Source organism: Lolium perenne, chromosome 6, assembly GCF_019359855.2.
Source record: "Lolium perenne isolate Kyuss_39 chromosome 6, Kyuss_2.0, whole genome shotgun sequence".
In the NCBI taxonomy this organism is placed as follows: Eukaryota; Viridiplantae; Streptophyta; class Magnoliopsida; order Poales; family Poaceae; genus Lolium; species Lolium perenne.
The window spans coordinates 177073178-177097348 of NC_067249.2; the positions used below are offsets into that span (position 1 = coordinate 177073178).

Below are 24171 nucleotides of genomic sequence, written 5' to 3' on the forward strand. Positions count from 1 at the left end.
TTGGCACATGCTCACGCATGCATATGACTAAACAAAAAGTCAATTAAGCCTCGATGATTTACTTTGCTTCAGAGTTCTTGTATCACTTTTATGCCTCCGTTAATTCTATTTTGTCGCAAGCATGATTATGACAGTTATTGCTCTCTTGATTGTCGCTTCCCAGTCTATTGCTAGCCTTCACTTGTACTGAGCAGAAATGCTGCTCGTGCTTCCAAACCCCTGAAAACCAAGTTATTCCAAAGTGTCCACCATAAATACCTATGCATGGCATTTCAAACCATTCCAAGTAAATTCTCATGTGCTACCTTTAAACCTTCAAATTACTTCTCAATTTATGTCGATGTTTTATAGCTCGTGAGGAAGTATGTGGTATTTTATCTTTCAACCTTGTCATTTACTCCTGATAAACTTTCACCAATGGACTAGTGGCACATCCGCTTATCCAATAATTTTGCAAAAAGAGCTGGTAACGGGGTGCCCAGCCCCAATTAATCAACCTTCTTAAATAATTCTCTTCACATGTTTTGCCCTGATTTATCAGTAAGCAACTTAATTTGCAAATAGACACTCCTCCATGGTATGAGAATGTTGGAAGGCACCCGAGGATTCGGTGACATAGGCATCCCTAATTGGCCTACCGAATATGGTACCCAGGGTTTACTAAAGGCCCATGACTCGAAGAATAAGAAGATTCGGAAGCCCAAGATGCTAGAAAGGAAAGCTAGAGTTGTATTAGGAAGTATAACTTGTAATCTTGCGGGACGGGTTAGAAACCCTCCCGGACTCTGTTAACTTGTGTATTACGAATCCCTCGGCTCCGCCTCCTATATAAGGGGGAGTCGAGGGACAAAGAGAGGATCGAATCTACTATCAACACAACCCTAGTTTTATATTCGTCGAGTACTTTTCGGCTGAAACCTTTGAGATCTACTTGCCCTCTACATCTAACGAAACCCAAGTCTACAATCTGTAGGCATTGACAAGTTAATACCTTGTCAATTGGCGCCGACCGTGGGGATTCCTTGAATTCCTTGGATGTGAAATTGCTGCCATTGTCCGTGACGATGCTATGAGGAACTCCAAACCGAAAGACAATGCTTTTCACAAACTTGATTGCCGACGCTCCGTCTGGTGAATTTATCGGCTTTGCTTCTATCCACTTGGTGAATTTGTCGACAGCGATGAGCATATATTTGTCATCCTGATGTGTTTTCCCTACAAAGAAGCAAAAGAAAGATCGTTAAAGATTGCGCAAGGATAAATTTGACAACCCGAAGAAGCAGCAAAGGTTTAAAGGCTTACTGACAAAACATCGACTTTGTGATTGCAAGCGACTGAGGATTTCAGCTTCACGAACAGTTTGCTCGGATATGTTGTCGCTTAAGGCAGTTTCCGCGTCATGAAGCCTTTTTCGAAGATCTTCGACAGTGGAGGCATCTGCCTTAGCCTTCTTGGCATCTGCTTCAGCCTTCTTACAAGCTTTTTCACTATGCTCCAGTTTACGAGCAAGTGCGTCAGCACGTTTGTTGGCTTCCACGAGATTTTCTGACAAAATAGTCGACAGCAATCAAAATCATGACAAGAAAGGAGGAAAAGGTCATTTGCCAGAAGAAGTAGCAGAATATCACCTTCAGCTTTTTTAGCATAGTCGCGGTACCCGACAAATTGGGTACCGAGACGGATGAATTCCTTCATCAAAGGCTGACAAAGGGAAAAGAGAAACAAGCATCAATAAGATAAAAAGCTCGACAACAAAAAATAGTCGATAGCATCGAAAAATATTTTGCACAAAAGAGGAGAAGTGAGCAACTTACGTCATCCAAAGGAGGAGTCGTGGAGCCACCAAGTTGTAGGACAGGCTCCTTGGATGGCTCGACCCTTGCCCTCTTTGGCGAAGGGGCACGGGGGCTTGCAGGTGGAGTTGGATGCTCAATGTTTTGCCGAGGAGGTGAAGTTTCATCTCCATCAGGCTGAGCTTCAGATACAACTAAAGTACGAGACGTACTCGTTCGAGCAGTCGCGTCAATAGGTTGCTCTTCTTCCTCGTCACCACTGCAACAAAATGGCGACAATATAAGAATCAAGATAGACAAAAACATCGAGAGCAAAGCAACAAAAAGTAATAGGGAACTTACGAGCTGACAAGGGCATCCTCGTAAGGGTTGAAAGCTGTCTTCCTTTCGGAAGGACCAACTTCTTCGGCTTTGGAGGTGCCGGAATCGGTGACTTCATCCCTTTTTCTCTTGTTCCTTGGAGAAACAGCGGAAGGAAGGGAGCGTGTCGAGGCAGTGGCCTCAGACTCAGCTTCTTTTTCAGAAGAAGCCGCTGATTTTTGGGAACCCGCGACTTCACTATCAGGGTGAGAAGTACCCTGGTTGTCCTCATCGACAACGGTGCGTTCTTCGACTTCTCCACCTTCAGGAAGAGGAGGAGGAGAAGCTAGAACAGGGTGGTTCTGCGAAAAACAAAGAGTGTTGACAAAAAGTTATGAAAAAAAGGCGGTAGAAAAATAGTAGTTGACAGATACCAAAAACTCGAGAAAACAATATAATAGTCAAAAGGAAAATTACCTCGGGAAGGGGATTGGTGCTACTATATGGCTTAACGCGGCAAGAAGATGGAATGGTGTCCTTTTTGCTAGGCTTTGAAATTCTTCGGATCAACTTCTCCAAGTCCTTCACAGGAAGGTCCTTGGAGAGCCTCTCGACATCTTCATCACCAGCATACATCCAAAAGGGATTTTTGCGAGCTTGCAGAGGCTGCACTCTAATCCTAAGGAAGTAGGCTGTGATTTGGATACCCGACAATTCCTTGCCACGGGTGTTCTGGAGCTCATGGATGCGAGTCATCAGCGCCTCTGTCGCCGATTTCTCTTCTTCGGTAGCTTCAGCGTCCCAGGATCGGCGGCGAAGAATCTTGGCTCTTCCATCAAAAGGAGCAATGTTGTACTCCACTGAATCAGAGCTCTCTTCGTGTACATAGAGCCATCTCTTGCGCCACCCTTGGACGGAGTCGGGGAATTTGACATCGAAGTACTCGACGTCAGAACAAACACAGATAACAACACCGCCGATGTTATAGGCGATGCCGTGGGAGCCATTACGGCGGACGCAGAAAATACGCTTCCACAAAGCCCAATTAGGTTGGACTCCGAGGAAGCACTCACACAGTGTGATAAAAATCGACACGTGGAGGATGGAATTGGGCGTCAGCTGATGCAGCTGAAGCCCATAGACAAAAAGGAGACCCCGAAGAAACTCGTGGATGGGGGGAGAAAGACCGCGGATGAGGTGGTCAACAAAACTGACCCGATACTCCATTGGAGGCGATGGATAGCTCTCCTCCTTGGGGAAGCGCAACGCGTTCTCCTTCTTGGTGAACCCCAGCTTCTTCAGCAGGTTCATGTCCTGGTTGGAGATCTTGGATCTCTCACACTCCAGATCTTCGGCGGCCATCTTGGATTCCGGAGTGCTATACCTGGTCAGACGCGCGCGAGGTGGCATCAAGCGTGGAGGAGAAAGGTGTGAGCGTGGTTGAGCGCTTGAAGCAATGGGAGCAGTGGAGGATTTTGCAGAGGAGAAGCAGAGGTACGGCGCAAGCGAAAGTACTAGCGGAGGAAGACGATGACTTTATATAGGGGTGCGGTGAATCTACGCACCGTTGGATGAAGAAATTGCGGAATAGATGGTGTACACGTGGACAAGGGGTAAAAAGTAATTTCAGCCAGATGAGAAAGGACAGGCGTTAGAGTGCGTGCGCCAGGAAAAGAAGAGGACGTGTGTCCCCCACTTTCAAGACGTGTCAACTTGATAGGAAATTTGGGCCCACGAGACAGAGAGAGAAGTTCTCGCGTTTTCCCGATACAGTGATCGTGGCTATCGTCAGCAATGATGTCCCCGTGGCAAGAGAAAAACTCGACTACGAAGCTTCATAAGAATGGCGACAGCAGAAGATTATTGATTATTTCGAGAGCCTTTGATCAAATACAAGTTTTTGCCCAAATGCTCGGGGGCTACTTTGGAAAAAAGAAAAAAAATAGACTATGACAAAATAGAAATGGCGAGAGCCTATGATCCAATGCAAGCATTTGTTCATAGCCTCGGGGGCTACTCCCATCGGGAGCGCTGGTCGCGCACCCGATAGATATGAAAAGTTCGAGAAAGAATGAAAATATAGTGACATGAGGCTTTAAAAGTTGAGCCTACAACCAAGCACTATTCCTTGGTTGTAGCCTCGGGGGCTACTCCCATCGGGAACGCTGTTCGCGTGCCCGATGAAATTATAAAAAAGAGAGAAAAGAAAAAAGAAGAAGTGAGCATATTTTGAGTTATACAAATAACTCTACATATACTCCCATCGGGAAGGCAAAATAAGTCATCCGTTGACTCAATAAAATGTGCTATTCCAACAGCCGAAAAAGCACTCGACAATATATTCTCAGAGCGCCAAAGTAGCGAATAATCTCTGAATGCCGCAAAATTTTGCGAAGGTAAGACCCCAGATCCATTCTGAGCGGCGTGGCGCCGTCTCTGACGCCGGTTTGCTACTTTTTTCCGTATCAACAGATACGAAGAAAAATCCTAACGGACGCGTTAGGTACCCGATAAAATATGACTGGGACTCGATAGAATGGTAAGACCTTAAGCGGCACCTGTCGAAGTTTACACCAGTATCCCGAGATCATGTCCAGGGACGTGATCTTGAAGTAGGTTTTTGCGGATTGCCACTAGAGCAGTTAACTAGTACCTGATCCATCAGATGAACTAGCCCCAACTACCATTATCCCTGTACAATATATAATTGCATATCCAAAGATATGTGATAAATTCGGCAGATTTATTGAATGATTAAAGTTGGAGATTTTCCCTGACTCTTCGATTCAAGCAAAATCTCGGGGGCTACTGACATAGGCATCCCTAATGGGCCCACCAAATATGGTACCCAGGGTTTACTGAAGGCCCATGACTCGAAGAATAAGAAGATTCGGAAGCCCAAGATGCTAGAAAGGAAAGCTAGAGTTGTATTAGGAAGTATAACTTGTAATCTTGCGGGACGGGTTAGAAACCCTCCCGGACTCTGTAAACTTGTGTATTACAAATCCCTCGGCTCCGCCTCCTATATAAGGGGGAGTCGAGGGATAAAGAGAGGATCGAATCTACTATCAACACAACCCTAGTTTTATATTCGTCGAGTACTTTTCGGCTGAAACCTTCGAGATCTACTTGCCCTCTACATCTAACGAAACCCTAGTCTACAATCTGTAGGCATTGCCAAGTTAATACCTTGTCATTCGGTTAGCCATGGCTTGTGTAAGCAAAGGTTGGGGGGAGTGTCATCCATAATGAAACTAAAATACATGTGTAAACAAAAGAGAAGAGGGATGATTTACCTTGCTGGTAGAGATAACGTCCTTCATGGGAGCCGCTCTTGAAAGTCTGGTTGACGAGGTAGTTAGAGTGCCCACTACCATTCGTTGACAACAACAAACACCTCTCAAAACAATTTTACTTCTGTCTTTAGAAAAATGAAAAGCTCTAGCACATGTTAATCCCTGCTTCCCTCTGCGAAGGGCCAATCTTTTACTTTTACATTGAGTCACCATCCTTTCTTTGAGCACTTTGTTGAGAGCACAACTGTCATTCTTAGTATAATATGCTTGTCCTAAAATGTGATTAACTGTGGTATAACTTTGATGCTTTTATCTTTGATAATCTCTACTTCCAGTCTTTCCATGAACTTCGAAGGTGCCCGGGCATTTATGTTTTGCTGTAGTACGGGCAAGCGAGATACCACTTTATCATATCCTTTTATGAATATTGCAATCTTGCTGATAGACATGATTCATGATGCTTATTATTAATTTGTTGGTACCTTTTCCATGATTGACATAGCTATTAGATGACTTTATTTGCATGTATCTTATTATGAATTGCCTAAGTACTTGTCCATATCATGAGAATATTTACATCATATGAACAAATGTGTTCGTGAAAGTTCCTTTATCGCACACAGTTGTTAACTGAATTGCTTGAGGACAAGCAATAAGCTAAGCTTGGGGGAGTTGATACGTCCAAAACGTATCTACTTTCCCGAACACTTTTGCTATTGTTTTGCCTCTAATTTGTGTATTTTGGATACAACTAACACGGACTAACGCTGTTTTCAGCAGAATTGCCCTGGTGTCTTGTTTTTGTGTAGAACTCAACTTTCAGGAAAATCCCCGGGATTAATTCCAATATGCCTATTTTCACAGAAGATGGACAGAGCCAGAAGACCAGAAGGAGGGGGGCCACGAGGCACCCACCCCACAAGGCGGCGTGGTGGGCCCCTGGGCCGCGCCGGCCTATGGTGGCGGCGCCTCGGCCAGCCTCCGACGCCCCCCTTTCGACTACTTAAGGGTTTCGACCTAAAAACGCACGGGGGTTAGACGAAATTGCCAGAAGACATCCAGAACACCGCTGCCATCGCGAAACTCCGTCTCGGGACCAGAAACTCCATTCTGGCACCCTGCCGGGACGGGGAATTGGAGGAGATCATCGCCATCATCACCACCGACGCCTCTCCATCGACCATCCATGCTTCCCCCATCCATGTGTGAGTAATTCCCCCGCTGTAGGCTGAAGAGGATGGTAGGGATTGGATGATATTGATCATGTAATAGTCATAAGATTGTTAGGGCATAGTGTCTAGTATCCGTTGTTGGTACTTTTATGGTATTGTTGCAACTTGTTATGCTTAATGCTTATCACTAGGGCCCGAGTGCCATGATTTCAGATCTGAACATGTTACTTATTCATGATGATATTCATTGTTTTATGATCTTACCTGCAAGTTGTATACACATATTGCTGTCCGGAACCCGAGGCCCCAAAGTGACAGAAATTGGGACAACCGGAGGGGAAGGCAGTGATATGAGGATCACATGTGTTCACGGAGTGTTAATGCTTTGCTCCGGTGCTCTATTAAAAGGAGTACCTTAATTACCAGTAGATTCCCTAGAGGCCCGGCTGCCACCGGCTGGTAGGACAAAAGATGTTGTGCAAGTTTCTCATTGCGAGCACGTACGACTATATATGGAACACATGCCTATGGTTGTTTAGTACTTGGATACTGTTTTATTACTATCTGCAAATGCCCTGCCTTGATTGTTACATGAGTTCTTTCATCCATGCAGCGCCCGTTCATCCATCCATGTGCCTACAGTATTTTAATCCTGTTGTTTACTATAATCACTACTGCTGTCTTTGTTACACTGCTGCTTATATTTCACTACTGCTACTGCTATAAAACTGTTGCTACTGATAAACTCTTGCGAGCAAGTCTGTTTCCAGGTGCAGCTGAATTGACAACTCCGCTGTTAAGGCTTACAAATATTCTTTGGCTCCCCTTGTGTCGAATCAATAAATTGGGTTTTACTTCCCTCGAAGACTGTTGCGATCCCCTATACTTGTGGGTCATCAGCGGCGAAGAAGGATACCCCCCACCTACGGCTCTGGCCACAAATCCTGCGCCACGGGAGGAGTAGCAGACGGGCCACACACCTCACGCTCCGGAGTCAACGACGTCTCCTGCTCCAGCACAGACTCGCAGAGCTGGACAGTGAGACCATACCACTAGGTGAGGTCGTCGAGCTCGCTCTGGGCAATGGCGAGCTAGATGGCCTCATCCCCGTGCTCCAGATCTCACTCCGCGGCGCCTTCGTTGAAGCCCTCTTCATCGTGGTCGTCGGCCCCCTCAGCGTCGTCACCCACCTCATCATCGTGGACCTCCTCACCGTCGTCTTCTATGAGGACGCTCAGGTTTTCGCGCTTGAAGAACTCGACGTCGCTGAGGTATCCCGCTCGCGGCGCGGGTCAAACTCCCACGCACCGAACATGATTCAATTAGAGGAGTTAGGTTGAACACTAGATCTTCGCGCAGATCCGACAGTAGTATGAACTGGCGGTGCCAGACCTCGTCGCTTCGCTCTCTTTCCGCATGAGGCACGAGAGGGACCGACACGCGGCGAGAGTTGAGGTACCAGCCTCCGCCCGGTAGGCTGGCATCCGACCATGACATCGGCCGGTTCGCCTCCCAGAGCTGGCGCGCAAGCTCAACGTGGACGCACTGGTGCTGCCGCAGCTTCTTACCACTGCGAGGAGTTGGCCTCGCCGTCGTGATTCATCTTGCGGAAGGGCTAACTTTTGCCCATGGTGTAGGTTGGGAGTACGGGGACGGCGATTACTAGGATGAATGGACGATGACAATGTCATGGGCGAGGAAATGGCCACGCCAGTGCCCCATAGAAAGGCTGGCCAGATCCTAGAAGCGGTAATGGCACGTCTCGCCTTCAATGACCTGACGCGGAAGCGGGTGCATGCACGCCATTAAAGCGGCGTAGAAAGTCCGGTACCTCAAGTCGCTCGGCCCTGCCAGTACTAGTGTGCAGAAACACGAAGCATCCGCGATCGCTGAGGGGCGGGCCTAGATGCGAAGGTCACGCACGCGTGCACTGATCGCGACGTGTCCGCGGAGACGCATTCGCGACACATATTTGAGCCGCGTTTATGTCCCTCGGACAGACTAATCATTTTGCGTCGGACAGCTAGGTTGAGTTGCAGATCCATTTTTTAAGTGGTAAATGGAGAAACATCGAGCCGCTGGAGGTACCCTTAGCTAAGCTAGCTAGGTATGTTAGCTTATTAGTTATTATGAAGGTTTAAAATAGTGTGGTAAAATAAATAGAGGCGACATCCTCGAAATGCTATGCACGATATATCATGTTATTAGCGTGCTATATTCTAAATAACGTTTAAAAAAGATAAAATCTAAAAATAAAGGATTTCAGTCTAAAAGTGATAGATTCATACATACATATATATTCCTCCAATTTTTTTAGAAGCTTAACATCAATATTTCACGAGGTAACGTATTGAATAATTTATTTATTAATAATTATCAGTATTACCGATATTGTCTTCAGATTCAGAAGAGGAAGAATTAATAGATTGACGTTCATTACCACAACAAACAAAAGGATATTTTTCTTTTTTTTAGTGAGGATAAGTTAAACCCTTGTATCAATATGCTATAAAAAATAGACGTTATGATTTTTTAGCGCGATATAACATACTATTTCGTAAAAAGTGTTACATTGAGAAAATTATTAGAATTTAGCGTGGATTGTCAAAATATTGCAACAGCGCGTTATTAGCGAAGAAATATGCTGCTATTTTAAACCTTGGTTATCATCAGTGGCGCCGACAACACACTGGTTTGGCAGCTCGAGAAGCAGCTGCTCGAGTTCAGCTTAAGTAGACTACTAAGAGCATGTCTAACACACCCCTTAAAAGGGGCAAACCCGTATAGTAACCGCCAGAATACGGGTTTCAGCTCTACCCGGCCGTCTAGCACGCCCCGTAAAAATGGCCCCCTCTTTGATTTTTGATGTTTTCGATTACGGGGCGGGTCTTCGCCCCCTACTTGTGCGGGGTGGGAGCGGTGATAGTGGGCCAAACCGGTATCGTCCCCTCCACTGCGCGCGAAGGGTTTCGCTGAAGCCAACCGCCGCCGCCGCCCCAACTCCTCCGCCCCGCCCTTCCTGGCCGGATCCCGCTGCCATGGACCGTCCGCAAGAGCCGCCTACCGCCGGCGGTGCACCTCCTTCGGCCGCGGTGGTTGATGTCCCCGTCAGAGGTCCGCCGAACGCCGGCGTCGTCTCGGCCATGATCTCCGCCACCATCCCGTCGAAGAGGAAGAGGATTCCGAAGCAATTCTTCGAAGCACCTGCGGCGGCCGCAGCTTCGCCGGCCGAAGCCCCGCCGATTGCCAAGAAGGGGGGCAGGATGAAGACCAAGGCGGCCGGGCCGAGGGGCGCCGCGCCGGCCAAGGTGCGGACAAAGGCAATCAGCCGCATCGGCCTCGCGCCTCCACCGCCCTCCAAGGCCACGACCCCTCCTCCCTCCGTTCCGGCCGATGCGCCGCCCGCGCCGCTGCAACCCACCATGGACGTAGACAAGGTGTTCGATGTTGAGTCCACAACATCCTACATGGACATGCTCAACGAATCCGCGGTGAATTTGGACACCGGTATCGATGCATTCGATGGGGAGTGCAACGTCGAAGACCTTGATGACGAGGAGGAGGTGGTTGAGGTTGATCCGGCTGCCGCCGGTTCTTCGTCGACGCCGAAGCCACGCACGGCGAACTACAACGAGATCGAAGACGCCATCTTGGTCCGTTCTTGGAGCAAGGTGGGGATGGATGCGTGCACCGGAGTGGACCAAGGCGGCAAGCGCTATTAGCAGTGCATTGAGGATTTGTACCACCAGCTGAAGCCTCGCACCAAGAGCATGGCCGGCAGATCCTACCGCTCCCTTGAAGGCCAATGGAACATAATCAAACCAGCTTGTTCTCGTTGGAGTGTTGCCATGGATCAAGTGGCCGACAACCCCCCTAGTGGATGTGTGCCGGAGGACTATGTGAGTTTTTCTTGTTTGTTGCTCTCAATATTATGTGTTGATGATGTGGAAACATCACATACTATTGTTGTGCAGCCCAAGTATGCTCAAGCACGGTACAAGGACATGGCCGGCTCCAAGAACAAGGAATTTCAATTTCATCATTGCTTTTCCATTCTTCAACATCTTCCTAAGTGGAAGTTGAGGGACAACGAGCCAAAGTGCAAGAAGGAGGCACTGCTCACCATGGATGATGAAGCGGAGGACATGAGTGGGAGAAACGCCGGCAAGCCCGAGGGTAACAAGAAGGCCAAGGAGAGGGTCAAGGTAGAAGGCGAAGCAGCTAGCTTCCGGGAGAAGTTGGATCAACTCATGAAGTCCAAGGAGGCATTGACGATGAAGACATTGGAGACCAAGCTCAACATCACCGAGAAGAAGAAGGAGGTGAAGCTTGCCAAGGTGCAAGCAAGGCGGGAAGATGCCAAGTTGAAGGCCAAGCTTGACATGAAGATGATCACACTCAAAGAAGCCAAGGCCATGAAGGAGCTCTTGGCCGAGGAGAGGGATATCATGATGATGCGCACCGACGGCATGGACGAGTATCAGCTGGCGTGGTGGAATGAGACGAAGGCGGACATCATGGCGAGGAAGAAGGCTGCGCGTCAAGCTCGTGAGGCAAGTGCTCAAGGTGAGTCTCCGGCGAGTGGTGGCGCCGCTGGCGATGGTCTCGTTGATGGTTGATCACATTTGGGAAATTCCGTGGCTTGAACATTGCCTATGATCGCGTTGTGATGTTAAAAACTATGAATTATGCCGGAAATGTGTTTTGGCTCCCGGGTCTATATGCACCCGTGTCCTGGACCAACCAGTTCCCGCCAGTTGTAAGCCCATGTGCGTATGTTGTCATGTATTGATCTCAGTATTCCCATTTCTGAATAGTGTTCAATGGCCCACTAGCCACAGCATTGAGTACGATCCAGTCGTCTCCCTATTGCCGGCACAGATGGTTTGACAACGCCCGGACCAACGCCACTGTCTTGGACCGCATGTCTTCTTGGCCCAAACGACGCACTGCCTGATGCCACGCGTCGAGTAATGCAGCCCAGTAAACAGTACAAGTAGGATTTTGCAAAAAAAAAAAAAAAGAACTCCTTCACACATCCAAAACCGCTTAAATTAGGCCTAAAAATTAGAAAATTGAACTCAAATCTTCTCTATCCTTCTAGCAGTCCGCCCACGCTCCGCTTGCCGTCGGAGGGCTCCCGCGGGGTCGCCACACCTGTCGGAGGTCTCCTGCAGGGTTCGCCATGCTCCATGCAGAGCTCCATCATACTGCCACGTCTCGCCAACGAAGGGCTCGAGCAAGGCCGCGCTAGGGCTAGTTCCGGCGCGGGGAACAAGGCCACGCCGCTCCCGTTCCTGCCCTGGCCTCGTCGCCACATTCTTGTTTCCATCCCCGATGGGAGCTTGTCCTCCGCCGCCTCTTCCTCATCGACCACGCCGCCGGAGCACCCAAGCTCCTCCGTCAGCCAAGCCTAGTTCTGCCCTCCATGTCACCGCCCTCTGGATCGTGCCAGGAAGCAGCAGATCGATGACTGCGAGCTTGACGTCGTACACTTTGGCCATCGACGCCACGGAAAATTCTGGAAAGCTCTGAGCACTACACCTCGTTGACCTCTTCTTCAAGCCCAGGGTGAGCAGGCGCACATGACCAACCACTTCTCCGTCTCCTCATATTCGTATCGCCGCCTATTTATGCTCATCGTCGCCGGCAGTTACGACAACCTGAAGCTCAGAGAAACACTGAGTCAAATGCTGAACCCAATCATATCAGAATTCTAAATCAGATTCTTCCAGCACCTGAGAAAATGATTATATGGTTATCCTCACAATCAATGATGCACATCATGGAGTAACTAAACTTTGACTGACCAAACTGGAAAATAATGATGGATGCTCTCAAACAAGTCAGACCTCTGTTCTCATGTGCATGTAGATCACACAAGGTGAAAATACAAACAACGCCCATTCCAAATCAGTAGACCATGCTGGAGATTTGCAAGAATAACACTGATGCGATAAGGCAGCTAGCAAGTACAGGAACAATGTGTTTTAACATTAGAATGCATAATACTGTAACAGGAAGCATTGATAATAAGCAACTTATGAGTGAATGAGCGTACTCAAACAGGAAATATATTTACCCTCAGTGATAGGATAAGCCACCAAACATATGGAAAGTGAAGAATTCCTCAGGCTGACTTTCTTGCTCATATATAAATCCTAACTGTGTAAACATTTAGAAATTGTATAATCATGTATTGTTATGGCACTGACATGACTAAATACTAGTAGATAAATTTTAGGTGTAGAGATAATTTACCATAAGTTGATTATGGAAAATTACAACGATGTCACAATATGTATCTCACCTTCATTCCTTCTCCACGCCATGAACGGTAATGTTTGTTAATGAGGTCAAGAATCTTGTCCATGTCTATTCAAAATCGAATACCTAACAGACAAATTCAGGAAGATGGAATATGGACAGAATCTGGAGAAAAGAAAATTATGAAGTGTTGTACAATAAGACATAATGTGTAAATATTCTCAAGCAATTCATTGAAACGAGGGTGGCTCTTAAAGGGCTCAAAACCCTCTTGGCGGTGCAATATCGCATACATAACCTGTTCATGAACATGTTAGAAGCAGTTTGGTTCTACCTATCAGGTAAACTGCATTGGTAACTACCATATCTTGGAATTTCTGGGCAATTCATATGTAAGGATTGCTTTTATGTTTTCCAAAAAGATTTCAGAAGTCATTGTATATGTGAAGCTCTGTTGACTAGAAAAGTAAACCACTGTTTACAATTATACAAAGGAAAACATAAACAATGGTGCTATTACGATGTAAGATAACTGTAAAGTACCATATCATCTGAGATGATGTCTGCTTCAATTTGATCAGATATGACTTTGAGACCCTTGTCATTTTTTTAACTAAGCTAATTTGACATTCCTGGTAGTACATACAAGCAAAATGACAAGTTAACTTTACGTGCAAAAAGTAAGAATCCAATAGAGCGATTGAGATAACATACTTGTGGGAAAGCATGTCGAAGAGGCTAACCAGCCTTTGAGATGCATACACACTTGGCCTACGGGCATGAAGGCCCATGTTTGTTAGAATTGTGAGACAGTTTGTGTGAAGGTAAACATCCTGCAAGTACAGATAAGCTTGTCATTAGACAGTTATGAACCAAAGTAGGTTTTATCTAGTGTGTAGTAAACTGTAAGAATGGATAAGAGTGATGGAAAAGGAAACTTCTAATAAAGTATGGTCACATTGGGAGATTTTTTGACATATGTAAACTTCCCTGAAACAACAAACGATTCAGGTACGCACTCGCAGCTTGGAGAGGTTATACTTTGGTGAATTTCATGCATAATTCTAAAATCTGCGACTCCATGGCAACATGAAACATCGAAAACTAAATTTCATATCAAATAAACATGTAAGAAAAACAAGCAAGGATAGCTAAAGTAATAGCCCAACCGACACTTATTGTGTGGGGTAACATAGCCTCTGTTTATGTTTTTATTTAAATGGTAGAAAATGAACTACCATTTATTCTATTTAAATGGTTTGCTGACAATTTAACACACGATTTTAGTTATGGAAATTTAATTTACAAAGGGAAGGAGGAAAATAATTCTTTCAACATTTCACTTGCAGTGACCACAAACTATGATCCTTTTTCCCACCAATTAACTAGCCAGGACTTCAAATTCATATTCTCATGTTTGTGTAACCAGTTTAAGCAATAACTGAACATTTTTATATTTACTCAGTCCTTCATATTTGACAGATTCCTACCTATCATACTGTCCAACCCTTCCATATACCATTTCCAAACTAAGAAGCACGATCCCTTTTTTGCCACTAACTAGACAGGACTGCGTCATTTTTACAAACAAATTTTGAACTACACTGCACGATCCAGTTTTTCACTAACTTGCTAGGACCGCAACATTTTTTTTCCTGTTTTCCATGTGTTACTAATATCAAACTAACAAATTCTGCAACCAAATTACTGAACTTACTGTATTTTAATCCACTCGCTAGTAGATAGAGTCTAGCAGACATTTTCTCCACTGTCACAATGCAAATATGTACAGCATCTTTTGGGCAGAAATAATTATCTCTTAGTCCAGTCCGTTGATGCTTGATTCATATTTACATTGCACTGCGCGGTATCAGTCTGCCCGTCACCTTCTCCCTCGCCGGCACCTGCTGCTTCGGCGATGCCCACCACAGATGGATCCAGGTCAACCGACCTGCCATATGGTTTGTACGCAACGTCTGCACCCTTGCTTCACCATTCGCGGCTCCATCAGCTGCGCCCCATAGATTGCCCCCACAGAAATTCTCCCGGTCAAAATCCGAGACGAAATTGGCCTCCATAGTTTCGAATCGGGGAAAATCGCATCTACTAACCTGCTCACTGGTTCCAGGGAGGAGTCCATAGCCGTCGCCGGTATCTCGCCTGGTGGCCTGCAGTGCACCCGCGCCGCCTTCCTTGCCTAGCCGCCAGCCGAATCGCCGGAATCCAGAACGTGGGGACTGGGGAACAGCCGACGAGCTTCTAGAGTACTGTGGCGTCGTACTGCCCGGTGATACCAATCTCGTTTTCATGTACCATGGTCCATGTACCCAGCCCCAACATGGTCCGCAGGTCCAGCTCGTCAGTACGACACGTCCGTCAATTTCAAATAGACTCGCCGTCGTCCGCTAGTTACTATGCCGTGGGCCACGGGTACGAGCGTACACAGGTTCACACGACGTATTCAGGTTTACTGCTGCTTGTATGTCAGGTTTTTGTTCCCAGTACATCAATCTTCAAGCACTTTATAACGGTCCAGATAACAGTATTAGGTGCACCCGGGAGCCAAAACTCCATCTTATATATATTTTTGATGTGCTATGTTTGATCTGAAATTGTTGTGCAAATTATTGTCTAAAACCCTGTTTTGAGGGGCCGAAAACTCGGACGAGCTAGCAGAACCCGTATCGCCACCCCGTAAAACATCTACGTACTTTAAGGGGCGAAAAGTGAATACAGGGCCCTCTACTCACGTTTTAAGGGGCGAAAAAATACGGAACCTGTTAGACATGCTCTAAGTACTTTTGGTAGCGCGCTGTTCTTTAAGAACACGACACGAGAACCAACCTCAGGTTGGGTGGTTAGGAGGGTGGTTGTACCCCCAGCCCACCAGAGTTCAAACCCCAGGTTTGATATCTGTGTGTCTCATAAAGGCGGAATATTCTTTCAGTGGGAGGCGACGTCCCATCGACAGCGAGGCATCTGTGGTGACTTCGTCAATTTCAAGATCCAATCCGCCGGCTCGATCTTCCGGAGGTGCTCATAGGGGTAGGGTGTGCGTGTGTGCCTTCATAGGGATGAATGTATGCGCGTGTATGTGAGCGCCTGCGTTTGTACTGTGTTTCTCAAAAAAAAAAAAAAACACGACACTGCGTGTGGAGGTCGAGCAGAAGAAAGGTACTGACGGGAAAGCAGGGAAGAAGAATGGTAGGAAAGTGATCGGAAAGGATCGCGCGTTCCGCTTATTCAGATGTATTTGATGAAGGGGTCTGGTTGGTACACCAGAAGCCCGCGGCCATGTATTATACAATCGCTACTCCCTCCATACCGGATTAAAAGGCAATTAACCTGGCGCAGCGGAACCAAGGCAGAGGCTGATTGGTTGAGATTTGCTCCGTTAATTCATCCCGCGAGAGTAAATAGAGGAGCCAAACCATCATTTTAGGCCCACGTTTGTTACTTCCAAATTGCATGCAGCGAGGCTACTGGGTTACTTCCAAACGGCATGCAAAGAAAAGGAAAGGACCGGAGCGGCGGTACAGTAATTGAGGAGACTTAAATTCTGCTAATTGCCTAATAATTCGGTTTGCCTTCTAAGAGAAATTTTGCCTTTTAATCCGGTATGGAGGGAGTACTTCTTTTTGGATCTACTAGGACAATTGCCCGTGCGTTGCCACGGGATAGCAAATTTTATTACAGACAATAAACTGAAATATGTGTCCCTAATTTGCGTGTGTTCACATGATTGCTTAACAGTGTTAAGCTTTCTTACATTCCCTACCCCGTAAGTATATACCTCAAGTTTATATCATCGTCATACCCGTAAACATAATTTTCAAATGTTCGTTACTTGTCAACATGTCAAAACATAATTTTCTAATATTTGTTACTTGTCGACATGTCAAAATGTATTATTTATATATTCCCTCCGATCCATATTCAGATGAATAGGGAGATCAAGATGACCTATCAAACATAAGTTATGCTTTATCATACTTGGTACAAGGATTGGGATAAAAAAGATAGAAGACATGTTTTCTAGTCACGTTGAATTGGTAAAATATCATCAGAAAATTAACATTGTTCTTAAAGTCATATATCCAAAAGATGCAATCCAAACATCAAATCCCTCTTCGACATTCTCTGCCAACAATTTCTCTGAACAAAATTTACAAGTGTTAACGAACCAATTCTAACACTACACGCACACACAACATTCAGTTCTTAAACATAAATTTGTTCTTAAATTTGAATCGATAAAATATCATCAAAAAATTAACATTGTTCTTAAAGTCATAGATCCAAAAGATGCAATCCAAACATCAATCCTTCTTCGACATTCTCTGCCAAAAATTTCTCTGAACAAATTTTACAAGTGTTAACGAACCAACTAACTCTTAACACTACACGCACACACAACATTCAGTTCATGTGGCCATTCCTCCTGTCGGATCTTCTCTCTTCAGTTCAGTCAGTGGATCACCCCGGGGACTATTCAGATCTTCAGTACTCCTCGCAACAGAACTAAATGCCAGTACCTTTGATGCTTTGCATTTCCTCTATGTGCCTTGCCATGGCTCCATGTTTGGAAGGATAAAGAAATGTTTGCTTCAAATCAAATTAGCTAGCTAAGGCTTGAACAACCACATACTGATCTAGCATGGATCTAGCAACCACCAAAGAACATTTGAAAAAAGCAAAATTGAGAAGCTGCAGGCCACATACTCGCTAGTGCTGAAAGAGACAACTATGAAACACTGAAACAGATACCCGCATGGTCTCCAGAAATCATCGGTTATCTGTGTATCTATGTGATGGTACAAAGGAAGCATGGTAACTGTACAGAATGAGTAATCATCTGCTATTTAGAGTTTCTGTCAACATGTGGCCATGCTTATTCTACGGAATGTGCTGAAACGGATGATGTGGTTCCAAAATACTGAATCAACAACAATGTTTTCATTACTGTCATAGTCTGCTAAAGACTGGACCATGTTTATCTGCATGAAGAATAATGTATTAACAAGACTCAAGAAATACATATTCGTGCGACACTATCTCATCTCACGTTATGATATATTTGATCATGGTCACACTACTTTATAGTCTTAAGAAATGCAATGTGCAGTCAGATTTCCTCCATCAGACACACGTGTGTCATCACTGAGCCTGACATGAGGAACCTCTGCTACTGCAGCAACGTTGGCCGTATTCGCTTCCTAAGATGCCCCAGATTCCTTGTGAAACTACCAATCAGTTATCAACATAAGCAGACAGGGAATTAGTTCACGTATTGAGCATGGATGGGTTTTCATGCATCAACCAAGCGGAATTTGAACTTTTGAGCTGAAATAGTTCAAGCATTGAGTGTGAATGGTTTTTCACATCTAATGCATCAACCATGAGGAATCTGCACTTTCGAGCTCACCTTTCCCAGGATGAATCAGTTATTTTCTCTAGGCCTTTGTTTAGTGGTTTCGTTTAAGAAACTAACTGCAGATGATTCATTGAGAAAAATATTAACATATTAACTGAATGTTGCATTAATGCAGTGATCAACACGACGCAAAGATATAGACTTTGGCGCATCAATAATTCTAAATAATACATCCCTCTTACATCAAGTATGTGAAGCAAGCTACAACCAAACCGCAATAGAGCATGAAACCAAATGATGGGTATGAACAAAATTACAGCTAGTCTATGGTGAGCAAGTACCTCGGATAGTAGTTTTGAAAATTTTATGTTCGCTTATTTCCATGGAACATGCACAAACAAGAATATTCATTTGTTTATCAGAACAAATATATCTTGAGAAGGATTGTACCCTCTTGCAATATGAACAACCAAAACATGCATTTTTAGTCGTAGAACAAATTTATCTCCCTTTCAAGGTTTGAACTAAATGCTAACAAAGGGATGTGTTCAACAAAATTAGGTGATACAAAGTGACAACCCTTAGGCTCATCTGTTGTCCATAAAAGCGAGAAATAACAAAATATTTTCATCATCAATAAGCACTTCCTGTACTATTTGAATAATCTTCTTTGGCATGTCTTCTTTTCTTATCGTCAAAAGATCCATGCATCAACCAATATATAGCAACATAGTAGACCATTTTGACTACTTAATCTACTACTACCAACTTGCCGACTAACAAACAGAATCACAGCCAAAGATTTTGCTATTCACCTAGGTTCTCAGATTGAAACGGCGTTCGGTTGTAACCATCTTTGTTCTTTAATCCCGGATGCTCCTTACTGATCCTGATGGCTATCAAATCACAGAGCAAATAGACAATTATTTTAGAGAGCACATATAAAATACAATCAACTATAGTGCAGAAAAATAACTATGGTATCATTTCGTTCCGCCAGGTCATGTGTTCTCCGGCCGATGACTTGCCCGGCTAAATCAAAATAAGTAAAAAAAAAAACTCAATCAAACACTCAATTGTAAAAACCACTTGTTGATGTTGTCGTCGAGGAGAACACTGCTTCCCTGCGGAACTCACACAAAAAGTGTACCTTGGTCCACTTCAGCTAATTTCATGCTATAACATGCACACAAAAAGCAACTTAAACTAAGAATAATTTTGGAATGAACCATCGTCGAATTCAGTAACCATGTAGTACTAAATACTAAAAAGCAATGAAGTCGCTGAACTCGCTAAACTGCACTTAACATCAAACTTCACTAACCATATGTACAATGCTCTACCCGTCTGAGCAAAATGATTCCAGGTCCATACTCTATACTCTTGAGATCAAACAAAACCATCTTATCTTATCCAAAATTGACTGTGTCTCGTACCTCTGGGACGCGATGATGCTGAACTGGAACACGTATTGGGCCCGATGGCTGAGAGGTGCGGGACGTTGGGCGTATCTGTACTGAGCTCTCGAGCTCCTCCACCAATGCATAAGATTCCATGGTGTACCGACCAACTTGTAGTAGAGAAATGAGTGCTTGCAAGTGCTGAACCAGCTAAAGCTTCCGAGTACAATAGCAAATAAGTATGGGATTTATAGAGATTCACTTTACTAAAAACAATAAAGGAAGGAAGAATCATAGTGGACTTGTACCCCCACACAGCTAAAAATTACCTTATTCTGGTCTTTCGGTACATTTATCCCATAGTAGACTATATATATGGAAACATAAGTATAGACATCACATGATGGGTAATTTCCTTACGATTTATCCACATTGGAGTACTCGATTTAAAATATACACAGACTCAAAGATATATCCGCTCTGAAATCAAATTAGACAATCATGCTTACACATTATAAAGCAAAAAATACGGAAGGCTATCATGATGCATCACCAAAAATAACAGTAATTTAGCTAGTACGCATATGCTTACAAATCAAAGAAGGGTAATATTTACCCGCCGCTAATCACTAATTTTTTTTATATCAGTCTTGGCTTTTCACACGGAAAACAAGGGAATGTAAAATAGCATGTTCGAAAGAGACAACATCACGCATGTGTGGCGGCAGAAAAAATACTGTTTTCCTATGCATGGAGGAAGTAAACAAATTGTTGCCTGATGAATTGTTGACTTTCCTAACTATATAGTTTTAGAAATGAGAATATCTAGCCATGCAAGCTGTATCCATCAGGCTGAAGCTCAACTTCACAGCTCAAAGCTTCATAACATTTGCAGAAGAACGAGACATAGATAATGATATCACAACTCAATTTGTCTTCCCATGCTCAATATCTCACGCAAAGGAACATGCATATTAATATCCAAATAAGTTTAATACAAATTTCTAAGAGATATCAACTGACCGGACAGTGGTGGCTAGTGGCTTGAATTGCTGACATAGATAGAAGCAATGGCTAAGATAATGATGGCCCCTGCGAAACAACTGCTGATGTATTTGGCTATTTCTATGTGCCAGACTATCTCAATGACGAATCAACCAAGCATAAAACTACATCAAATTGTTCGTATAGGCTTGGTAAATAAGGCACTGCACACTCCTCTATATTCTCTAACCTACACGGACAGTTGACCATGATATCCAACATAGATTCATATCCTAATAGATCCATGAAATTTTCATGCGATTTTCATAGAAGATTCCAGGGTTTCACCTTAGATTCAACCGAAACTTGTTCCAAAACAAGATCAAGCGCGCTGGTGGGATCCAGGCGTCCATCCCCAGATCTCGGGCACATATGCCTCGAGCCGCCCCTGCATGATGTTGCTCTTGATCGCAGTATGAGGAGGGCATCGTGCCTCCATCCTCCCAGGATGTGTGGCGGAGGCCTGATCCATGCTGTAGAGGCGGCGATGGCCGGATCCATCGGTCGGTATGAGCATGCCCCGGAGGAGGTGTGAGAGGCACCTGATGTGGGGGAGTAGCAGCAGACGAGAGAGGAGGGCGGCTGGGTGGGGGAGGATAGAGTGGAGGTGTCCGTCTCCCTCTCCTCGGCGGCCCATCTCAATCCTCAACATGACTCCTCGAGGCAGGTGGCGTCAAGGTTTGCCCCGGGCTGCTCCGCGTCTTCTTTGAGGAGGGAGGAGGCCGGTGGATTGGAGGTCCTTCGAGCTTCGCAGGACTCGGAAGCGGGAGGAGGCGGATGGTGGTTGGCGGCTCGGGTCGGGGGAGGAGGATGATGAGCGAGGGTTTCGGGTGGTGGGTTCATGACGAGGTAGATGGGCTTCGGCCCACTTTATTCCGTGCGGAACGACCAAAAGGACGACGAAAGTAGGGGAGAAGGGGGAACACGTTCCTTCTTTTTAAGTAGTAGAGATAAGTCTTAACGGTGTAAATGTAACGAGTGAATGAACATACTAAAATATATCTAGATACATATAATTTAGCAACAAATATTATAGATCGGAAAAGGTACCTTAATTATTTGATGCGCTCTAGCAACAGTGCATTGGAGGCATGCACTATGCATATGCATATTTTAATATGAATCGTGTCGGTACGCTACGGGAGTGCGTATATCGTCTACACTGTACAAGGATACAATGTGTGTGTACAACCTTATATATGTGGAGTATATTGCCATGGACCGCAAAGAGCATCTACGTACTTAATCAAGTTACTGCTGAAAAAGACCGCTCCACGGGTCCAAAAGGTTTTTAGCAAGCTACTTAGACTCCCTGTTAATGATTAAACAAGAGCCAAATTCAGACCCAGTTAAAGGCAAAATGGTGTTGTCATATAATCATGATCATGGATCCGCTAGAGGAGCAAAACATACAGAGAAGAGGCACAGGGATGATGCGAAGTGGGTTGCTCCAAGTGAAGGTATGGCCAAATTAAATACTGATGGATTCGTTTGTTAATTCTGATGAAGCAGGTGCAGGCATGGTTTCAAGAGACCACCATGGAACAGTCATAGTCGCAGCGGCGAGGCAACTGACAAACTGTACCGATGCCCTGGACGCGGAGCTTGCGGCGATAGAGGAGGGCTTGGCGCTGGCGCTACACTGGACATCCATGAACCTGACGGTGGAAAAAGACTGTGCTGAAGCCGTGGAGTTGATCAAGCAAACCACGCCGAACATGACCATATATGCGTCGAGAATTCAAGAAATTCGTGAAGTGTTGAGGGAAAGAGAAATAAGAATTTCCAAAGTGTATCGTGAAGCAAACCTTGTTAGTCACGAGCTGGCAAAATTAGGTAGAGTACAAGGTAGACCTGAATTCTGGGTTCAAAACTATCCCCAGGATATTGCCAAGGCAATTGCCTCCGATTGTAACTCTATGAACAGTTAAATAAAATTCTCTTTTCCCGTGCAAAGAAAAAAAAGACCGCTCCACAGTGGACAGCGCAGCAGCATTAAGACGGTCCACATACAGTAAAGCGAATTCACGACAATTCTGCTAGAGATGCTCTAAGAGCTCTACTTAAAGTTATCACTAGCAGGGATTGGCACGGCGGCACGCCTCGCCTATCTTTTAGACATGAGCCGAAGAACAAAAGGTATTTATGTTGCAATCTGGAGTGAGCATGTGGCTAAGGGCATCTCCAGCGGCGCGACGCAAACGGACGCTGAGCGACCGTTTTCGTCCGCCGTGACCGGAAATGCGTGTGGGGCCTGTTTCAGCGGGGCGACGCAAAGTGACCGGGCAGTCCGCGGAGACGCAAACCTGGCCCAAATATGCGCCTCGGATGCGTCTCTGCGGACGTCCGGAAACGTCCGCTCGTGTCTGGCGGACGTTTCGGCTGGCCCGCCTGGCAGCGATCCTGCGTCGATGCGTCTTCTCAAACGCGCTAGCGACTGCAAAACTGCGTCGCTTCGGCACTCTGCGCCACGTTAATGGCGACGATGCCTCGGCTGCCGAGCGGCCGCCCACCTCCGCCAACCAGGTTAATAGCGACGCCACGCGTCCCGCGGCCACCGCATGCCGCCGGCCTATATAAAGGGGACGCGCGTTCTTCTTCCTCATCCACTCCTCCAAAGAAACCCTAGCCGCCACAAAGCTTGACCGTACCGCCGCCTAGGTGTTCCCGCGACGCAGCCAAGCCCGCGAGGAAGTCCATGGCCGGCTGCAACTTCTGCCGCTGGACCGTGGAGGTCCTGTTCGACGGGCAGGGCAAGATGTACCTGCACACGGGGTGGGACAAGTTCGCCCGCGACCTCGCGCTCGAGCCCGGCTGCCAGCTCACCTTCCTCTACGAGGGGGACGGCGAGATGATCGTCAAGGTGTTCGACGGCACAGCCTGCCGCAGGCACTACCACACCGACGACTCCGGCTCCGACACCGATAGTTAGAACGTCGAGTGTTCTTTCTTTGCAGCGAATCTGGCTACGGGCCAGACGAAGCCAGTAGTCGAGGTTTCTGTCTGTTCGCCTCATCGGTAGAACCAATAAGGGCACCATCTCCTCCCGCTGGATTTTCCAGTTTGGGTGATTGGGTGTGCCCTCGAATGTTCTTTCTTGGCAGCGAACATACGAAAATCAACACAACTGACTTCTATTTTTAAATTTTTTATATTTGTGTCGACCATGGTTCAAACTATGTGTTAGTTTGTGTAAACCATGTTTCTAACTATGTGTTAGTTTGTGTAAAATCATGTTTCAAAATGATGTAATATTTTGAAACTATGTTTAATTGAGAAAAGGGAAAAAAAGAAAGAAAAAAATGCGTCGCCCCGCTGGAGCAGACCCCAGACGCAAACGGAAAAACGGTCATTTTAACAGCGCGACGCAAACGGACGCTCGCGGACATTTAAATGCGTCGCGCCGTTGGAGATGCCCTAGGTGTACAGAAGTGCATGGATGCTTCATGACGTTTCATGGCAGAAATTTTCTTACATAAGGACAGATAGGTCGATAATATATTAACATAATAGCTGACACAAAAT

At 45.6% G+C, this 24171-nt stretch overlaps 2 long non-coding RNA genes across 9 annotated transcripts; both read right to left on the reverse strand.

Moving 5' to 3' along the window:
- Positions 1-11337: 11337 nt before the first annotated feature.
- On the reverse strand, positions 11338-15136 carry LOC127306864 (uncharacterized). 8 transcript variants are annotated; one of them, XR_007854938.2, is made up of 7 exons: positions 14940-15136; positions 14546-14839; positions 13543-13661; positions 12872-13460; positions 12644-12726; positions 12414-12487; positions 11338-12224 (listed from the first exon to the last, which is right to left on the reverse strand). It is a non-coding gene; the product is annotated as an uncharacterized lncRNA (long non-coding RNA). The 8 variants fall into 8 exon arrangements; XR_007854935.2 differs by having other exon boundaries at positions 12414-12526; XR_007854939.2 differs by having other exon boundaries at positions 11338-12526; positions 12872-12954; positions 13372-13460; positions 14940-15132.
- Positions 15137-18826: 3690 nt separating this feature from the next.
- On the reverse strand, positions 18827-21506 carry LOC127306863 (uncharacterized). Its single transcript, XR_007854930.2, has 2 exons — positions 19639-21506; positions 18827-19098 (listed from the first exon to the last, which is right to left on the reverse strand). It is a non-coding gene; the product is annotated as an uncharacterized lncRNA (long non-coding RNA).
- Positions 21507-24171: the final 2665 nt, after the last annotated feature.